A 13,711-nucleotide genomic window follows, 5' to 3' on the forward strand; every position below is an offset into this window, starting at 1 on the left:
CAGAAACAACTGCAATTGCTGAATCTGCGAATGCTGAACTGCAATTTTAGTGGGGCCCCCCCCACTTAACAGTACATTGAGGAGAAATATAACATAGTCATCTTGCAAATAAGGAGCAGTTTTGGCCCTTTTGTGTTTGATGGCTAGTCCTCTTAACACACAATGCTAATACGTGTATTCTGAAATAATGCCTCTGAACCAATAGGTAAACTCACTAATACAGAGCACCCAAAAGCCCAAATATGTTAAAACTATACTGACCAGTTTGACATAGTTAAATCTTTATTTCTTCAGGCTTTTAATTCTACCAGTTTTTGTATTCCAGAAATGTGCAGGCCCCTAAGGTTCAGGCACCTCCCATCTATATAGCCACCTAGGCTAAAGTAAAGTACAATGCAATGGTTTTGTGACATAACAGGCACACTACTTCAAACAAAATTGTTTTTTGAACAAACCCAATGCCACCATGGGCACTTGGGTGTTTGGGTGCATGCCTTCAACAGGTAGCAGAATTCTTCTTTTAGATCCATGATAAAATACTGTACGTAATGGGTTTGTATAAAAAAATTTGGTATATAAAAATTTCTAATTTTCATAAATGAGACCAAAAAATGCTTGATATTGTTTTTTTTCTTTGTTTAGACTGGAACATACAGGAAGCAGAATTGTTCATTCCTTGTCGCATCATCCTTCCAAGTCATATTTATTAACAGCCTCTTTGGGACAAGTATGGCTTTGGTCAGCAGAGACGGAAGAAACAGAATAAAACTAACATTGTTAGTCATCTTATTTACATTTTAAGAGTAAGTATTTTTATGTAAGTACAGTACAATTCAACTATATCCTTTTTTGGAAAAAAAATTCACTTTATTAAATAATTTGAAATCCTTTCATACTTAATGTTTTTCTTTCTTTGAAATATTTTCATACCAATTTTTCACAGCTCAGTCCTAAAACTGGCTATTGTATATGCAAATACAGTGGTACCTCAACATATGAAAGGCTCAACTTACGAAAAACTCGAGATACGATAGCAAATACGAAAAATTTTACGGCTCTACATACGAAAATTGCTCAAGTTACGAAAGATTGTTGCTGTAAAGTCCCGAGATTCGCCCGGACCACCGAGAACAATTTTAAAACTAGCACCCCGCCAACTGAGTAAACTCGCCACCATCCTCCCGCTCTCCATTGGTTCCTGATGCTAGTCACCCCATAAGATCCTGCTCTCCTATTAGTCAGCATCTACCCCTTGTGCTTTATGTATTCTATTGGTAAAAGGATGTTGTAAATTGAAAAACTTATTCATGCAATACATTTAATAAAAAAAAATTAGGTAAAGATAGAATAAAGAATAGAAATGAATGGTTATTATACTATTTGGTAGTTTCAGTAGTTGAAGAGACTGAAGAGAGATAATGAAAATTTATGGCTTACTGTGTACTAGGAAAAGTGATTGCTTGGCGATCGTTCGGTACTCGTAAGTGCTGGATGTAAACAGAAGTTTGGAAGCTTTTTTGTTTTTTTTGTTTGTTTATTATAATTAATGGTTACTTAATAATTATTTGAAATGAGTACATGCAATACAGTTTATAAAAAAAATTGGGAATTAATATCATAAAATAAAAAATAAATCAGACTGCTATCATCGAAGCCAACAAATACGTATTTTTTAGAATTCTTCTTCTGTTTTAATATTACGTTACGTATATGTTTCATTATAGCTGTCAGTAACTTGGTATCTCCATTAGGTAAAGATAGAATAAAGAATAGAAATGAATGGTTATTATACTGTTTGGTAGTTTCATTAGTTGAAGAAAGAGACTAATGAAAATTTATGGCTTACTGTGTCCTAGGAAAAGTGATTGCTTGGCGTTCATTTGGTACTCGTAAGAGCTGAATATAAACAAACAATTGGAAGGTTTTTTTGTTTGTTTGTGTATTATAGTTAATGATTAATTAATAATTATTTGAAATGAGTACATACTGATTATTTATACATTTTATTGGCATATTCTAAGCTTTTAGCTTCTTAGGTTTAGATGTCAGAATCATAGACTAGGCTACAGTAGCAACCGTTAACATAGGCTAGGCTTATTGCTAAGGGACATATGCTAAAGTCCTAATATATGCAGTAAAAATGGGGTTGAACATTACATGCAGTTTAATATTACTCAAGTATGTACAGTATTTTGCCTTTTTGGAGTCATATTTCTTCCGTCGGATCGGCGTTGTAACCCTAGAACATTTGTAGGCCTGGAAATATAATTTACTGGGGTGTTTTTGGAGGGCTTGGAACAGATTAGGCATTTTACATGTAAAATGCGGTTCAAGATACGAAAAACTCATGATACGAAGGCTGCCTCGTATCTCAAGGTACCACTGTAATCTTGAATGGTTACCAAACTGTTGAGTTTCTTTGACTTGGGACTAATCTTGGTTATACGTACAACTGTGATTCCTTCATCTTGAGGTGCCTTAGTGTGACAAACTTGAGTGTGCTAAAACTGTCAAACTGATAATCCTGAACTGTCACATACCCATTGCTTGAACACACTAGCTTTTCTGTTTGATTAGGAAAACCCATTAAAACCCATTATCTTTGCATATTTATTAACCCTTAATTGACAGGTATGATCATATGAGGATCTATAAGTAGTTTTGAGCGATGGGTGGGCTAACTCATATGGGTACATATTAATATTAAACACCATACATGAATGACTTGTGGCAACTGGAGTAGCTTAGCACAGGACACAAGGGGATAGTGTGCCTTGAGACTTAAGGGGGAATGTATTGCCCCTCTCTATCCCTTGACATCTTTTTATTTATTTGCTCATAAATATACCCAAGAAATACTGTTGGTTTTGGTTCTTATCTTTTATGATAGTATGTCAGCTATAATTGTAGGTTTGCAAAGATCAAAGACAAAAATATGCATCTCACAATAAGTTACTGTATCTCCCTATCATGGTGAATCTCCTATAAATATTTTACAACAAATATACTCATAATTTGTTACTGATATTGTGTGAGCCATAATTATATTTTTAAAATTAAATAAATTAGAAAAAACTTTTATTACTTGGTAAAATTAGCATGTTTTTAAAAGTGTCATGGAAATGAGGCCGTACACAGGGTTTGGGGTTGTAAATATTCACTTTAACTTCCTGTGAAAAAATTTTTAGAAATTTTTTTCTTACACCATGTGCATTTGCATATTTTCATTGATGTTCTTTTCTTAAACTGGACAACCTTACAGGATGCCCGGACTAGGGGTGTGCTTAATATAGATTTAGCCCCATCCTGTAAGGGTTGAAAGCAAATCATATTGTACAAAACACTAAAACTAAGGTGTAAAATATTTATTTAGTATTAGGATACACATTATCAAAGAAGTACCATTTGGTATTTTCAAAAACAATGGAATATTGACTATTTCCTAACCCTTAAGAGCCAGGCTGAAATAAAGCATATATATGCAGCATCCCAGGCCAGGGAAACTTTGAGATAGGTCAATTTAAGAAAAAAATGCATCACTGGAAAGAGGAAGATATGCAAATGTACATAGTATAAGAAAAAAATCTCCCTACCTTCCACGAGAAGTTGAACAAGGCTATTGACAACTCCTTATGGGGCCCTTTTTACAAGAAAATCTTAAATTTTATTAAGTTATACAAGTTTTACCTAGTAAATATTTTTGTAAAATTATAAATATAGCTCACACAATATCAAAACAGATAAGAACTGAAATTGGTAACAAATGCCGAGTATAACTGTAGTAAAATATTAATGTAAATTTACTTGGGTCACAGATGCAGAATTTTTGGGGGAATTACGGTATGCATGTTTTTTCTAATATTTCTTTGGCCTTTTCTTTGCAAAATTACAATTATAACCGACATACTTTCATAAAGATAAGAACTAAAACCAATAGCAACCCCTGGGTATATTTGAGTAAAAGGCACCTGAGATTCAGATAGCATAGATAAAATCTTCCTCCAACCAACGCTAAAGAAGATAAAAGAGAAATTATCAACCGGGCTGACCTAGTTAACGGCTTACCTGTGGATGGATCTCTTGGTATGAATACGTATTGCCTTTTCTGTAACTTCTCATTCATTACCTACTTGAAGAGAGAGACAGCAGTCTCTAAAATATAGTATGTACTTTATATATTTTGGCATTTTTATGGGGTCCTTTTATTAGATTGAATTCTTTTGGGGTCCTTTTATTAGATTGAATTCTTTTCTAACATTTTTACCATTTAATATGAGCAAATATATAAAAAGATTTCATATGAGAGCTCCTTGAAGTGAAGTAGACAACTAAGTTATGAGCTTCCTAGAATCAGCGAGCCGAGGCAGTCTAAAAGTTGCCATTAGTGAATTTATGGCATGTTGATGTAAAGGAACTTCTTTCCGTATAATTCCCCCAAATTGATGGTGCATATTAGTATTGATGCTCACCATGAGTGAATCCATCCACCACCCAAACCTGTTACTGCTACCTCATGAGGGCATCCGTCCATTAAGGATTAAGGCAGACAATGCCACTGGAAATAATTTAACATAGATGTGTTCATTATTAATTGGCCAAAATGTGCATACATGTTAATTAGGGTTAGCATAATTTTGGAAATTATTCACTTAGTCATACAGAACCTGGAGATAATTATAAGTTATACAAAGATGTCATTATATAAAATTGTAAACAAAGGTAGACAAATTTTGTAACCTTAAGGTAACTGTTTTTTTTTATGAAATTTATCAGCTTAATAATTCTTTATTTGGTTATAAAATTTCCCTTCATTCAAAACGGATTCTCACTTCTATAAGGAAGATGGTTTGTCTTGTCATTATTTTATAAGAAACAAGAAATAAAAGGTACATGAAATAATAATAACCCTTACAGGACACCCCCAGACTGTGCAAACTTTAAGGTTGGCCAATTTAAGAAAAAGTAAAACATATCAATGGAAAGAGTTAGATGTACAAATGCACATGATGTGAGAAAAAATTCGAAAATTTTTTCTGTACCTTCTAGGGGGAATTTGAAAGCGAATACAGGCAGCCCCTGGTTACCACTGGTATTGGTTACCGGCATTTTGGTTTTATGGTACTTGTTCAATACAGTATATTCATAACTGGGTTTTACCCTCTGTAGGGTTTATAGCACTGTTGTCTGGTTATCGGTCAGTTAGCCTAAGTGCCGAGGCTACCTCATAAAATACAAACATGACAAATGTACATATTTTCCTTTCCTTGGCTCTTTAAAAATTTATCCTTTGTTTCTCTGTATCCAATAATACTGTATGTAGTCTTATACTATTACTATTGTTTTATAAAATACAAAAAAACCGATCATGGTTTGGTTGCAAAATCAGCTGATGGAGTAGGTTCATTTTGCCACATTTAACTCAATTCAGAGCGATTTTCTTGCTTCTATTTAGCATACCCCGTAGGGGGATAGTGCCATCAGTGGACCTCATGCGGTGCACTGTAGGCTTTACTTAAGGTTTTTAGCAGCCCCTAGTTGCAACCACTTTTGTTCCCTTTACTGTACCTCCTTTCATATTCTCTCTTCAATTTACTTTCCACCCTCTCCTAACACTTGATTTATAGTGCAACTGCGAGGTTTTCCTCCCGTTACACCCTTCAAACTGTCAGTTTCCATTTCAGCACTGAATGACCTCATAGGTCCCAGTACTCGGCCTTTGGCCTAAATGCTACATTCAGCTCAGCTCTATTTAGTGTAAATTAATCTTTAGAAACATCATTTATATGGTACAAGTTTGAGTATTTGTAACCTGCGCTTTAGAATGAACAGAATTCTAAGTAGGCAGTAATCATCAAAGAATGGTACTCATTATTTTCCAGTTGAACAAGCTTGTACTTTTGGTAGTCCCATTCACAAGCAAAATACTTATATTGGATTATGAAATACATTTAGTGAATTGCAGCCATGCACTTGAAAGTGTTTCTAAAGAAGCACTAACATCCTTATTTCCCAAAATCTAGTCATGAAAACCCTTTTTGAAAGTACTTTGTTTTATATTTTTCTAGCTTATTTGCTATTAAGTATTGAACACACTTCACTTTGCATTTTTTTAAAAACACAAATTGGCTCCTCTATTACAGATCCCATGGTAGAATATTTTAATTGAGTGGGAAATTTGCCTCGGATATTGGAGTAAGACCACTTAAAGTTTCTGAAATCATTCTCCTCCTGCAGTTTCCATTAGGCAGGAAGTTGGTACACTCTCCATTTGGTGTAGAATCCTTTTAGTCACCTTTTACGAAACGCAGGACCTACGGTGGTAGCATTCTTACACCCCTACCACAGGATCATCTGATGAGCTCCTCATACACTGCTGAATATCACCATCTCGTTTTGTTATGGATCATGACTTCATCTAAGTTAAAGACATTCTGAATGGACATTATAGGAGAAGACATTGGAATATACACAGCAATCTGTTGATGCACCATCCACTCTTATCACCATTGTGCATCCATAGAGGAGTCATATGTGAGCTCTGCATTGCCTAGTGACTTTAGGGCAAGGCCATTGCACTGAGTGGACTAGGGCTGAAAAGCATTTCATACCCATCTTGATCCTGACACGAATGCGTTTAATGTATCTTAGCTGTGTAATCAGGACTTTACAAAGAATGCACATAAGTACTGGCAGCATTTTCTATCTGATATTCCAGGTAGCAAAAAATTTCAAATTAATCTCTAATATATCCCATCCGTCACAGGACATTGAAGCAAGTACTTCATAAATATTCATAGCTATGGAAAGATCATATCTGTCTTCAATAGATCTATAAGGATGGTCAATGCACTTTTTTTATAAGAATGATTATTTTTTTTCAGTATTGTACAGCTTTGACCTAATCTTACCCGTCTTTCTGGATCACCAAGCATCATGCCAAGTGTTTCTTGCCAAGTGTTTCTTCCAGTTTAGAGAAAGAGGGCCTCTCCATGGGCTCACTGTTCCAGCACTCAAACATAACGATACCTTGAGGAAGTTGCAGTTTTTTGACAATTATGGGGTACTTTTACTGCGTTAAGTAATAGTATATGTTAGTTTACTGCGTTAAGTAATAGTATATGTTAGTAAACAATACAATGAGCCTTTGGTAACAATTTTTCACAATTTGTATTATGTAAATCATTCATGACTCAAAATAAACTAAATTTGTGACTTTAGTCATTAAGGAAAACAATGTGAAATATCTCACAATTTTGATATAATTTAATTATGCGAACTTGGTTCTTAAATGGAGAAGGAAAGAGATTTAGAGCATTAGGTTTGAAAAAAAAAAAAACTACTAGAAGACCGACTCTTGGTGTAAGAGCATTTTAAAACTGATGGGGCAATATATTAAGTAGTATTCATAACAAAGTTAAATATAAGTATGCAATATATTAAGCAGTACTCAACAACAAAGTTAAATAAAAGTATGCCATATATTAAGTAGTACTCATAAAGTTAGATAAAAGTATGCAATATATAAAGTAGTACTCATAACAAAGTTAAATAAAAGTCTTGGTTTAATGAACTAAGGAAATATAGCTGTTAATTTGTTTGTATGTATGTATATAATGTATAAAAAAGTACAAACCAATTATTGCCTGTTAACAAGGAATGTGAAACCTGTGGAGAATAAAATTCTCTTCATAGGAGCTGTGATTGATAATTAGCATTGTTGTTTAACCAAACTATGAAAAATAACTGCTGCATAAGACTATGTAATATGCTTTTACTTTAATAATTTTCAGACTTAGGTTCAGACTTTGAGTAAACTTTTAGTTCTGACTTCAATGAATCAAAACTAATCAGATAAAGATGATAATGAGAAACATCACTTTACAGAAAAACACAGATCATAGATTGCATATCTGGGCTGTTCTGGTCGAACACCTTTCTCTCGTCTGGTGATGAAGCGCTTGTCAAACTCGATGCCCGGATAAGGACTCTGCCCCAGGCTGAAGATTTCCCAGAGGATGACACCATATGACCAAAAATGTCACGCTGGGTGGAGAAGATGCTGTCCTGGAAGCACTCGGCAGCCAGCCACTTCCACAGTAGTGGTGTCTGTGATGAAAGACAGGTTAATGGGCTGAATATTTTTCTGGTGAGATATGCTGACCTGTGTGTATGTATCTCATCAAAATGTTTCACTGCTACCTGCAGCTTTCTTTGTTTATGAATTCTTAATACACTTTATTGCTGTGTGTAAAAACACTGAACAAAAAATGTTAATCACTAAAATATATTCTGAATTGTTTATAAACACATTAAAATGTTCTGAATTGTTTATAAAACATGGATTAATATTCCGAGTTATATTAGGAGTGATTGTTTGTTGCAGATTTCCATTCTTAAAGGGGAAGTTGGTGGTCTCGGTTAAAACAAGCATTCAGTAACATGTTTCCATAGGTAAATTTTCTTTGTATAAAGACTTCCTAAAATCTTCATGTTTTACCTGAGTAATGTGTTTGTTCATAAATTATTTCATTCTTTGTAATTTGTACTTAATTTGCCAATAATTGCAAGTGCAGATAAAGTAATAAAGGCAACAGTGGAAACCTAACCTTAAGTTTTCACTATAAGATGGTTTGTTTACAAAATTTCATATACATTATGTATAAAAACTTGCCTTCATAGAGAAAGTACCTTTGGTTTTAACCTATTTCCATTTACATGAATGATTTTCATTCCTGAGAAATAAATCAAGATTGAAAAAATAGTTTTACTTAAACCTTAGCCTGGGTAAAAAATATGCAGCACCCCAGGCTTGGGAAACTTTGAGGTCAGCCAATTTAAGAAAGAACACACTAATGGAAAGATGATGATAGGTAAATGCACATGGTGTAAGAAAAGGAGTTCTAAAAAATTTTCCCTACCTTCCACGAGAAGTTGAAAATGACTATTTACAACCCATTGTGGAGCCTCTTTTAATAAGACAATCATAAATTTTACCAAGTTATATATGATTTTTCTAATATTTTTTAAAATTATAATTACAGCTCTCACAATATTAAAACACACAAGAACTAAAGTCAGTAATAATGATCATAGCTATGTGTTGTAAAAATATTTACATATATTTATTGTGATTGAAGATGCAGTAAATTTTTTTGGATTATAAATTTGTTTGGATTATGCATCTCTTTTCTGATGTCTGTCTGCACTTTTATTTGCAAAATTACAATTATACATTTATAACTGAGTATACATACTATCATAAAAATAAGAACTAAAACCAACAGCAACCCCTGGTTATATATATGAGCAAATATATAATCTGAAAGTTGCCATTAGGGAATTTATGGGCTATAGAAGTAATGCCACCTCTTTCCTGCTTGATTCCCCCCAAATCGATGGCACACAATACTGTTACTCACCATGAGTTAATCTGTCAACCACCCAAAATGTGTTAGTACTACTCTTGAGTATATCCATCTATGAAGGGTTAAAGAATGAAGACAATTTTACATAATTTTTCTTACCGTGCTCTTTTTTTTTTCCTTGTACATATATATATCCTTTGACAATATTCCCATCTGTTGGCAAGATGTTCCTAGTTGCAAGATCACCATGCAGAACCTGTATAATTTTGATATCAGAAAACAAGCAGAAATTACTCACTGGGAACTAATATGCTATTAAATTGTGAAAGTGAATATTTTAAGAATATCTATAAAGGATTCTGGACTGACTGTAGCTTGAAATCTTATACGAATATTCTCAGCATATGAACAATAAGTACAGTGGTACCTCGTTTGTCGAACGTTTCATATGTCGAACTTTCCGTTTTTCGAACAAAATTTTCGAAAAAATTTTTGTATCGTTTGCCGAAAAAATGCTCGTACTTCGAACTGACTGATTACAATAAACTGTATTGATTTATTTTTTCATTTACAATATACAGTTTAATGATAACAATATTCGACAAAATACATTAAAGTATAAAGCATTTAATATAAAATTTAGCTTTCAATATAACATTTAGCATAAAAGATGTTTAAAATTGTACTTAACCGCGGTGACGTCATGCCCTGCTGACTTGAGACTGAACGAGGGAGCGTTGATATGTTGAGGAGAGAAGGAGAAGAGAGAGTTCAAATATTACTGTATGTATTTAAAAGCAATAACAATTCAAATAAAAAGGGAATTTCTCAATAAATTTAACGTATTGAAAAAGTATGAAAACAACCAAATGCAATACAAAAAAAGACAAAAAAAAAAAAAAACTTAATTGAGCCAGTGTGCAGTGCGCCGAGTGAGACGGTCTAGTTGAACAATATTAACAAAATAGTAAATGCAAGAACAAAGCTTTTCACAGTAAAATTTAGCACAGATGATTAACAAAATCATTCGTCACTGCGGTGATACACAGCTAACTTGAGGTAGAGGGAGGTAGCGTTTATATTTTTTAGGAATAATGAATGAATAATTTTAAGTTATCGTGCGTCGTGGTATTGTTGAGGAGAGAAAAAGAGACAGTAAAATCTTTACTATATGTACGTAAAAGCAGTACCAATTCACATAAAAAATAAAATGTTATTTCACAATAAATTGAACGTAATGATAAAATATGAAAACAATCAAATGCAATACAGAAAAAAGGAAAAAAAAATTCTTAATTGAGCCAGTGCTCGGTGTGCCGAGTGGGTCTAGTTGATGCAAAGGTTTAGAGAATATAAGGTCTTGTCATGCGCAGCTTCAACTGGGGGTACAGGATTAAACGGCTAGGTGCGTGACGTCACAATAACTGCAGTCAGGTCCCTTAACCTATAACAATCCTGCCTTTACTTTATCTTTTCTTTATTTTTCTAAATACTCTTAAGCTATTCGATAATTAAATTAATAGTCAGATGTGGGTTCTTCATTCTACTATGTTAAGAAGAATAATCATAAGAGACCTTTAGAACATTTTCGCCAAATAACATTGAAATTATAGAAAACCTGCCTTTGCTTTCTTCTTTTTATCCGTTATTAAATACTATTATGTTTCCGAAGGAAAATAATAGTCAGAATGAAAACTATATCTTAATATATTAAATAATCGTGAGCGAGTTCTAAAGAACATTCTAAACAATAATATAAATATATGTCTAAATTACACATTTAACAGATCTCCGTAAAATCACATTTTTCAATCTATGCACCGCTTTTCTGGAACTACTAATGTGTCTGTTCAAATTTCGAATTCTAAAAACTGTATGGCATGGAACAAAATATTTTGACTTCTGAAGTTATTTGGATGTAACGGCTAATTATATCCGCTGATTTAATTATCGCTCCTTTTAAGGCTGTTAAAACATTTTCCTCCCATGGTGAGAATCAAACATCCTATTCATACATTTCAAATGATCAAGAAACACTAGGTTTCATTAGTTTCCCTTCACTAAAGCTTATGGCACCAATCTTTGTGCCATCTTCCTTTGTTACTTTTGCTCCTAAATGTTCCAGTTTGTGGAAAATTGCGAGCAATGAACCCATCAACATATGGCATCTTCCCTTGTTTGTTCTTCAACTTCCTGGTCTTTGAAGTCATCACTTTGATCATCCCTATTAAATACTGGTAAGCAAAATAAAATTGCTGATATACTGGGTTCTTCCTGAAGGGAATTTCCTTCGTCTTCGAATGATGCGTCTTGCTTGTCAGAGATGTGGGAAAATGAGGCGGATGTTACATGTTCACTGTTGCAGTTTTGAACGTTGCTCTTTGAGCTTACAAGTGTGCTGTCTTTTCCTAAAAGGTGGGCTCTGAGACGATGTTTAAATGCAACTGGTGATGGGTGCTGATCGTATGCTCCCATTTGACTTGCAACCAAAAAAGTGCCCCAACCCAGGCTGATTTAGTCTGTAATTTAGAGTATACGTCATGGCAAGTTTTTATTTTGCCATTTTCAGGAAGTTAGACAAAGGATAGAGCATTGTATTTTTCTTCACTTTCATTTCTTTAGCGGTTCTATTCATGTCTTGAAAGATTTTGTCTTGCATTTACAGGTTTAGTCACGCAAGCATTTCTTGATGATTTTCTATCTGTTGGCAGTCGAGAATAAAACAAATCAAACTATCTATCAACAAGCCGAATGGAATGGCTTGTAATTTTCCAGCCCTTCTCTTCAAATATCCTTAGTTGTCAAAGAGATCAAAAGATTTATAAGTACTTTTGGACAGCAGTTGCACGGCAAGTTTAACTTTCATTCGTTGCATACCTATAATAACATTGATATGTTTTTCAGAACGTTTATATGAGCTGTCCAAAGATCACTTCATTTCTCTAACTGGACCATTATGAGCCTATGTACTACATACAGTTGCCTTAAAGTGTTCCTTTACCCCATCCCCTTATGTGTCATGAAAATGGTCTGGTAACACTGCAATGAAGCTTGTTTGTCTTGTTATTATTATTATTAATAGGTGTTAGTTTTTCCAGACCTCTGAGTCTCAAGTAGACTCTTCTCGGGCTGGTTCTCAGGGATCAATCCTGAGAAGAAAAAAAAAAAAAAAAAAAAAAAAAAAAAATTAGACTTTATTTGAGAAACCCGTCTTATTTAAAAAATTTATGATTTTATTAATTGAAAAATCCCTGCTTTCCGCAAGAATATTTTTCATTTCCGAACTCCGCAGATAAATAGATCTTTGCTGGGTCCAATTTGGGCACTCAACAAGCAAATGCTGTACTGTCATGGGTGTTTGACATCTGTTACATTTCACTGGGTCAGCATGTGGTGTTGACATCAAGTGACCATGTGAGAATCTTGTGTGTCCTATACGTAGCCTTGCTAGGATCACCTCTTTTGCTCTTTCCTCCTGTGAGGATGTCCTCCATGCATAGACTTCAGTTTTTATATTTTTAAGTTTATTTGTTGTTGGCACCGAGGCCCATTCTTCTTTCCAATCCTGGTAAATTAATGTTTTAATTGATTTTACCCAGTCTGACACTGGGGCATATGAAATTGTTGGAGGGATAGTGCAGGCTAATTTGGCAGCAGAGTCTGCATATTCATTTCCTTTTATTCCCACGTGTGCTGGGATCCAACATATTTCCATTGATATTCCTGATTGGAGGAGTTGATGAATTTTTATTTGAATTTCCTGTACTATTTGGTTTCCTGATTTATACTGTCCTATTGCATCTATAGCGCTACGTGAGTCACTGAAAATTACAGAGACACTTGCTTTTGCCTCAGATATCATATCTAGAGCCATCTGTATGGCTGTGACTTCAGCAGTAAATACTGATGATATTGAAGGTAGGCTTTTTTTACTTAACATATTTTTCGAATATGCAGATGCTCCTACTCCAACATTATTTTTGGAGCCGTCTGTATATATCATAAATTTGTTGCCTTTTCTTCTAATGTTGCTCCAAAGCATGTTGGCGGTACATTTCCGTACTTGTCATTTGTTTTTTGAGTAGGTAAGACAGGGAGGTACATATCTTTACTCTATTTAAAATCCATGGTGGTGGCAATTCCATTGGTGGGTGAAAAATTGGATTCATATTATGTATGTTCATTATGTATCTAGCTCTTTTTGGGAAAGAGCTAGTACTATTAACTGCTGTTACTTGATTACAGTTTTGGAAGCAGTAAGTTGCAGGAGACGATCCCGCTTGCATTGAAAGACCTCTTTGTATTGTTATTAAATTACGGTGATGTTTTAAGGGCAAAATACCTGC

General features: G+C 34.1%; 1 long non-coding RNA gene across 1 annotated transcript; it reads left to right on the plus strand.

Moving 5' to 3' along the window:
- The first annotated feature begins 137 nt into the window (after positions 1–137).
- On the plus strand, positions 138–9,039 carry LOC135212986 (uncharacterized). Its single transcript, XR_010314047.1, has 3 exons — positions 138–503; positions 643–803; positions 7,885–9,039. It is a non-coding gene; the product is annotated as an uncharacterized LOC135212986 (long non-coding RNA).
- Positions 9,040–13,711: the final 4,672 nt, after the last annotated feature.

The sequence above is a fragment of the Macrobrachium nipponense genome, chromosome 42 (assembly GCF_015104395.2).
Source record: "Macrobrachium nipponense isolate FS-2020 chromosome 42, ASM1510439v2, whole genome shotgun sequence".
Taxonomy (NCBI): domain Eukaryota; kingdom Metazoa; phylum Arthropoda; class Malacostraca; order Decapoda; family Palaemonidae; genus Macrobrachium; species Macrobrachium nipponense.